This window comes from Pygoscelis adeliae, unplaced genomic scaffold, assembly GCF_000699105.1.
Source record: "Pygoscelis adeliae isolate BGI_AS28 unplaced genomic scaffold, ASM69910v1 Scaffold57, whole genome shotgun sequence".
In the NCBI taxonomy this organism is placed as follows: Eukaryota; Metazoa; Chordata; class Aves; order Sphenisciformes; family Spheniscidae; genus Pygoscelis; species Pygoscelis adeliae.
Genome location: NW_008825615.1, coordinates 6,155,669 through 6,163,422, shown reverse-complemented (window position 1 = coordinate 6,163,422; position 7,754 = coordinate 6,155,669). Strand labels below are relative to the sequence as shown.

Below are 7,754 nucleotides of genomic sequence, written 5' to 3'. Positions count from 1 at the left end.
TTTCTTAACTTCATTAATTCAGTGGAATTCATCCAGCAGCATAAATAGGGAGAGAATTAGACCCAATGTTTTTGAGTGAGAGAGTTTCACGATGAGATTCCTTGCATTGTAGGTCTGCTCCTATCCAAACAGTATGTGATACAGGTATACAATGCCCTTTAACTTCCTGAATGCTTATGCAGTGTGTTTTTCATCAAACAGTTTGGATTAAACACATGAATTATGCTTTCTAAAAACAGATCTCCATTATAAGCATGAACAATACCCGAGAACCTCAGGAAATCTTTTAGGTCTCAGGTTTGTAATGGAAAAATAAACATTGTACTATGTTTCCTCTCAGATAGGGCTTTTCAATTTGTTTAACTTTAATGGGTTTTAAACTTTCCAACCATGCTTCCTCTCAAGAGAGAGCACTTGGGATTCAATCTGTCTCTATTTTCTGAGTGTTTCCTTCAGAGTCCCTGTGGGTCACAGCCTCCAGCCACTTTCATCTCTAAACCAAACCTATTTTTCATGGCTTACAGTGAATAGCTTATGGCTCTAGAACATCCTACATGTTTTAAGAATAAATACTGCACGTCTGTCTTACATATGTTTTCCAGTGGAAAACAGATTATTACATTACAGTGTATTCTGCTTAGTAACATGCTGCGTTAGTGATTTCTCCGTAGTAAGATGACTCAACTGTTAGACCTGAAGGTGCACAATTAATTTTAAATTTAACTCATGACTAGCTGAGACACATCATCCACCTCAAGCATTGCATAATCAACCAGATGCACTTAGCTGGATATGTTAGACTTCACAAAAGGTGGTGTGTCACCCTGTCACATCATAACTCAAGACAGCCACTTTGATCCATCTGTCCCTGTGGGAGCTGAGATAACAATTCATGAAGCCATGTAAAGACTGAGTAGTTGACTATAGGTTTATAAGCATGCTAACAGAGAAATAATGAATGCATATTTAAAGTGCACTTTTACTTGGTGTAAATCAATGCAGGTCCACAAAGGACAGATGCAATTTTTTTTTTTTTTCCAAATTCATTAATACAGCAGCAGAGCAGCTTAATCAATTGATCTGGAGTTTTGCATCAATTAGCTAATTAGAATATGATTGTCGCTAAAGGAAGTCAAACTTGGTCTTTTTTAAAATTTCTTTAGCACTTATAGATTTATTTTGCAGCAAGTCTTACATCACAGTAAGTGTGGCAGACAGCCTGTCACTCTTGGGGACATTGCCCCTAACAGCCTTTCTTTGTGTAAAGGCTGCCAAAATCAGTGTAATGCTAACACCTACTCTGTCTTCAGTTATGATGTTGATACTTTTCCAACATGTTACCCAAATGCAAAGGTGTTGCGTGCTGAAGCCAGAGATGCAGGTGAATTCACACTTAAATGGTGACAGAAAGGGACAAAGTTTTGATATTCACACAGTAATTTCCAAGAAGTTTAAGGGCCAAAATCAACGGCATGATCCAGCTGTTGTGCAGTGCTCTAGGAATACAAAGCAGCTGTAAGGATGACTGAGTTTTAATCAGAGCAGCGTGAAGTAGCCAGAACATACCAGTGATCTTGGCTGAAATACTGTGTGCTGGAAAGGAGTGCTTAGTATTATCATTTTGGACATCCGCCTGTATTTCTGATGGCATCATGATAAAGAAGAAAAGTTTCTGACCAGTTGCACGACATTATTTTGGTATGCAAATACCAAAATCCCAAAACTTTGCCTATCTGTTTTTTCACGAGGGTTCCAAAATTGATTCTGGGGACACTGCCAGTCTAACACTGGTAACAAATGTCCTCCTGCTGTCCGCCCTGATCACGTCTCTGTGTCTTACAGCATTCCTGATATGCTGAAGAGATTGTGTTCCCTGAAGAAATAGCTGGTATGATTTATAATGACTTGAGCATTTAATATTTAACTCTACTGCTTTTTTTTCCACTGCTCATCATATTGCATATTAAACTGGAAACCTTTCCTAACAGTCTCCAGTCAAACAAGAAGTCTTTATATGATCAGTCACCTTGATTTCGACATTTATTGGCTCCTCATTTCAATATGTGCTCACAGCATTGGTACTTGGCATGGGAACTCTTCAACCTCTCCTCTGTTTCAGTCGTCTGTTAAGCTTTAAACACAAAGGACAAATGCTATGATTATTTACTTGAGTCTGTATTGTTGTTCTGGGCATGGGTCCTTCGGCTTTCACAAGTTAGCAGTCCACACAAGATTTTATGAAATAACCTTTATGTTAGTTTTACTGACATCAGGAGGAAATCTGTGAGGAATTTGCTGAGTAGGATGTCAGGAGAGGACAGGCTGCATGCTGTTCCAAACCTTTTCCCCGTCGACGGCAATTTGTTCTCCCTATAGCTCTTGAAATGACAGGTTAGATTAGGCTCTGTTACTAGTACTATTAGAATCAGATAACGCAAAAGGGTTCTTTGAACTTAACGTGTAGTCCCTCCTACTAATTGGACATGCTGATCTTGGCTCTGTAGTGCGTTTCTTTAAAAAAAAAAAAATAATAATAATAATAATAATAGTAATGTTATTTTAAAAAAAGTATTTACAGCCATGATATGGTTGTTGCCTTTGGCTATAGATTTGTAGTCTGGAGTTCAGTTGCAGATCTAACTGATGAAGTTATCACATGAAAGTGCTGGGTTCCTGACAGGCTAACAACGTATTGTAGGGTCAGTGCAATTGGGTTATTAGTGAGCCAAAACTGGAATTGTTTCTCAGCTGTGGCTTTGGGAACTGTATGATGGGAACTGTATCTTTCAGAGGCCCTGCTGTGCAGGCATTTGGAGTGGGGCAAAGCTCTGTGCAGAAGTGCCTGGTACACAGCAGAGATTGCTGAGAACTCAGGCACTGAGCAAGCCAAATCTCTGCCTAGTGATTACCGATCAATGTATAGCACCAGGGGTGAAAAATAATTTAAATATACTCAAAATGGAGACCAAATGATATAAAACCTCCATCAGATCTGAAATACCCCATAAATGAGGAGGAGAGCTGGAAAATTTTTTAAATAGTATCAGTCTGTATCTGCAAGTAGTAGATACCAAGAAAAAAATACCAAACAAAAATACAGAAAAAGAAGACACCTTGTCAGATGTCAGGAGGAGAGGAAGATAGGGACACCAAATTGACCTTGTTGGCTTAGAAGTCCTCAGCAAGGACCACCCCAGATGGGGGTGGATGGCTTTAGCCTCAAGGGATCTGTATAGCCAGAACTAAGGCTACATGGCCTCAATGGTGTGGCTTTCACGGGACAAACATGTAGAGATGCAACTGTTCACACCACCTCAGAGACTGATTAAAATTATTAGTTTTATTATTAGATATTCTTTATTATTTGTTATTCCAGGCTGTTTTCCTGGACTCCGCAAATGTTCGTTATTATTGTTTTGTCTGACTTGAAGAAATAAAAAGGAATCACGCTACCAAGAGGTTGTCACAGGACCAGGTAGGAACTGATGGCTGCATTGTGCAGAGGCGCGTGCTGAGCAATGCTGCCCAGTTGGACTTGGATGCTGCATGAAGCAGACATGTGTCAGACTCCGGACAGTGCGATAGCCGAACAACACCGTGCCAAGGGAACGCAGACCTCATTCTTGGCTTTTACAGATGACTCCAGTGTTTGTTTCAGTCATGCTGGTCAGAGGAGAGTGCTAAACCAAATGACTAATACAATGAAGAACAGAACAAATATCTACCCTCAGCAATTCTGGAGTTTCCTGAATTTCTAAACATTCACACTTAGACCACTAATCCATTGTGCTCTCTAACCCTCCCCCAATCTCTTGCCCTCATATGCATCATGACTTATCTGCAAGAGCAAACAAGAAAAGGTCTTTGTTCCTTCTGACAGTATTATAGGTTACCCATGTGCTTTTGTGAGAGCATGTGTTAGCTGCTTGCCCTTGTTGTTGGAGTATTGGCATGGAGGTATGGATACTTTATGAATCAGGACAATTCTCTACTCAGTAAACAGCTTGAATAACCAAGCCACAGGGCTGTAATTCTTATACAGGCTAGAAGAGGACTTGTGGCTAGTCTAGCTACATAACACCACTGCTGCCTTCATCCTTTCACCTGGTCTGCTTGCTGTGCTGGAAGAGCATTTGTCATACAGGTGTTAGGAGGAGCAACGCCCAAGCACGCGTGCTGAGACTCATGCACTGAAGAAGAAATGGTCATGTCAACCTGTTGACGCTGCCTCCATAGTGGGGTTTGCACCACCTGCATTGAGAGCACTGCTCTGTGGGCTCCCTCCCACCCTGTAAGGCCTTTGCCAGATGCAGCAGATTGGGCTGGTCCCTGGGCTGCACCCACTGCCTGCGCTCGAGTGAGGGGGAGAGGCCATGGCATTGCTCAGACAAGCCTGTGCAGGAAGGATATATTGCCCTGTGGCAGACAGATGTCACAGTGTCTCCCTCATTTTGTCATACCATACATGGAGTCTTATTGGTGGAAGAAACTTGAGTCTTTTTAGTTATGAGAAAGAAGTAGAATTTGTCCCTGTTAAGGGTATCTGACAAAAATGCAGTGACTGTTTTGGATGCAGGACACATTGTTTTCTTCTATCAAGTCATCGCTATCTCATTATTCCCTAATCTATTTTGGTGAATAGAACTTTTCTTTTTATGTAGCGAAGATATAGCAGACAGACTTGTTGAGGTACAGCACGAGAATCAGCAAAGCTTTTTTGCTTTATCAAAGATTTATTTTACAGCTTCTAAAATTGATTCTTAGAACAGTGGATCATAGTAGCACATGGATTATATTCACCAAGGATTATATCGATGCAATTTCCTTTGCTTGAAAAAAGAAATGAGAGGAATAAGCATAAATGTATTCTCAAGAAGAAAAGAAAAAGATTTCTGAAAATTCCATATCCAGGTGCTATTCTGAATAGGTATAATGAGAGCAGAAAAGGATTTCACAAAACTAAAAGAGGAAACCCAGTCATCACTAAGGCAGATTTATACCACTTTAACACCATTTTCTTAATTCCAAGATAAACTCTTCTCTGGCTAAATTATGGCACAGATTTACAAAGAACAGAGTTTATGCTGGTATAATTCCATTAATTTTGTCATTTTCAGGAAAACTTGTGGTTTCAGCTGGAATACTTTTACTTGAGTAATGCATGCTGACCAACTAAGGAGTAACATAGACTTGTTTCACAAAGATTCATGTTTCCCAGGCTTCATCTGGAAAAACATCTTGGATGCATGAGGCATGAGGAATGATAAGCTATTAGATCATCGTTCAGTCAAAAAAATAAACTTTTATATATCACTCTACCCGTGTTTTGATTACTGTGCTTCCCAGCTGCCAGAAAGTACAAACAGGAGTCATAGAGAAGAGACAGCTCAAGTAGCTGAAACCACTAGACAAACATGCCACTAGGTCTGACGAGGGTTTTGATATTTATTCTCTGGAGTGGCTATGTGGCTGAAAGGGACTGGCCAGGAGCAAGGTAGGTGGCAACAGTGCTAACTGCCTGCGGTGCAGCCTTTCTAGCATGTTTCAGCTGAGCTGGGAGACATGGGAGTAGGTTGGTTTCTACTTATCCCTCTTCCCAGCCTGTTTCCAGCCCACTGGAGTGTCCTGTGCCCAGGACTACTCCTGATTTGAAGGAAAGGCACAGATTCTTGGAGGAAAGGAATTCCCCTGCTTCCTGGGGCTGCATACCTTGCACCCAGCTGATGGAGCCTGTCTCAAGACACAGCCACCCCTTGAGGGCTGGATGAGCACTGTGCCCTATCATGATTCTTCATATGTTGTTTTACAGCTTTCTGCCCTTTTGAGTTACGCCATTTCAATTGAAAATCAAACTGTGAACTTCACATGAAGATAAAGCTAGCAATGTCACCATTAGTTTCAGTCCAAATGCACTAAACATTTGTTTTATCACCTGACAGCCAGAACATGCCTGGAAAATGGTAAGAGAGGTGATGCAGATTAGCTGGCCTACCAAAGATTTTTCACTCCTGCAGATGGGTAATCTTTGGTGTTAGGTAAGCATTAGTCATTTCTTTTTGTTGACAGCATAGCACCAAGCTGATAACCTGCAAGATCAAATATACTGTGGACTTATGAACCACACTGTATCTCTTGTAAGTAGTTTCTAAAGACCACTGCTCCTATAACAATGCATTTTCTGCTTCCAAGAAGGCAGGAAACTGCTGAAAGCAGCAATAGAGAGGAGCAGGCTGATAATCATCACAGATCTTGCCTCCGAGACCCTTCTCCCTATCCTTACAATGACCAACCAAAATACCTACAACTGATATATCACTGAGGGAACACAGCATGGAAAGTAAAGTCGTTCTGTGGGCCTTGCAATCCTACTTTAACCTAGGAATGAACCACGGGACAAATAGGGAAGGCAATTAGGAAATGAGGAAACTAACTCTTATTAGCTTTCTACAAAATCTATTTCAACTTTTCACTTTAAAATTATTTTTTATTTAAAAATTAACTTGGACTTTAACAAGTGTGAGACAAGACAAAAAGCTAAATGTCCCAAAAACAAACTTCAAGCTTTGGGCTGAGGGAAGTATTTTGTTGTCTCTTGCTGACCAGACGTGAATCGTGAATCCCATATTCTTTTCGGTAGCCTTGACTTGCACAGTTCTGATTTTGCTGGAACCAGTAAATAACTATAGCTACATTTTACATTTGACTAATTTATCCTTCGTTTGTTTTATAAAAATAACAGAATATAATCACGATGTAGCAAGCCTTACAGATTTTACAGCAAAGGGAAAAAAAATTGTAGAGAGGACCTGTATCTTCTACAAATATTGTCTCCAAGAGACAACAGCGTAAAAAAACATCTGCAGCATCTCAAATTTCAGCTGTCAACCAAAGCAGGGAGCAAGTTCCAAATCTCTCTCAGTGACTCCTTTGTAGGAAGTTTCAGTTGTTGATAGACACAGAGTACCAGCTTGCACATGAATGCCTGGTCGTTTGGTGAGAGGTGAATTTAACCCCCTCCGTTAGACTGGGCTGCCTTCCACCTCCCAAAAGGTTCCTCCTCTGTGGAGTTTAACTGGTTTCAAAATAAGGAGTTAAAAATAGTCTCTGATACTAAACCTGCCCTTGAGTTTGATTATCAGTTTTGGTGGTTTTACAATAATATTTTTCCCACTGCGGGGGGGAGAATTCTCTGGCTACATGTATACTGGAGATTAACCATGTCCAGGACTGCTCTCTGACTGTGAGGCCAGCTGTCCTGGAAAATCCTTCAGGCTCTTAAGCCCTCTTAGCATCCATAACATGCTGGCTGCATCCACACTACCCACTGGGAATTGCTCCTAGCCCATGCTGACTCCCGAAACACGCTCTCAAATGGTTCGGAAGGGTGTTGAGTGCCTGGCCAAAAGCGTGCCGGGGACCGCTCCAACAGTTTAATAAGAGTACAGACATTCACCTTCCAGTATCTGTGCTCATGCCCTGGCACTGTTTAATTTACAGCCTTTCCTTTCCACAGCCTGCTCCTTTACAAACAAAGGAAATGGAAAACTAATCAGCCATGCGTGCAAAGGGAAAGTGCAACTCATCATAAATACACAGTCTGTAGAGAGAAAATAAGTGGAGGGTGGTGGGAAAACAGAAAAGAATCCGTATTTTTTCAAGTAAGTTAAATCAAGGCACGCAGAAGTATATTACTTATTCTAGGGATGTATTTGTAACCTGCCACTGAAGGATGGTCTGTATATAGAGCAGTTCAG

At 41.0% G+C, this 7,754-nt stretch overlaps 1 protein-coding gene across 7 annotated transcripts in view; it reads right to left on the bottom strand.

The window, feature by feature from the left end:
• The window catches only part of FILIP1 (filamin A interacting protein 1), a 116,095-nt gene that overhangs the window by 69,244 nt on the left and 39,097 nt on the right, over nt 1-7,754 (bottom strand). The window contains exon 3 of one of the 7 annotated variants that reach the window (XM_009333142.1): nt 2,027-2,131. The exons of the other annotated variants lie outside the window; for them this stretch is intronic. The gene's annotated coding sequence lies outside the window, so the exon portion shown is untranslated. The remainder of the gene's footprint in view (nt 1-2,026; nt 2,132-7,754) is intronic. 7 annotated transcript variants of the gene reach the window in all.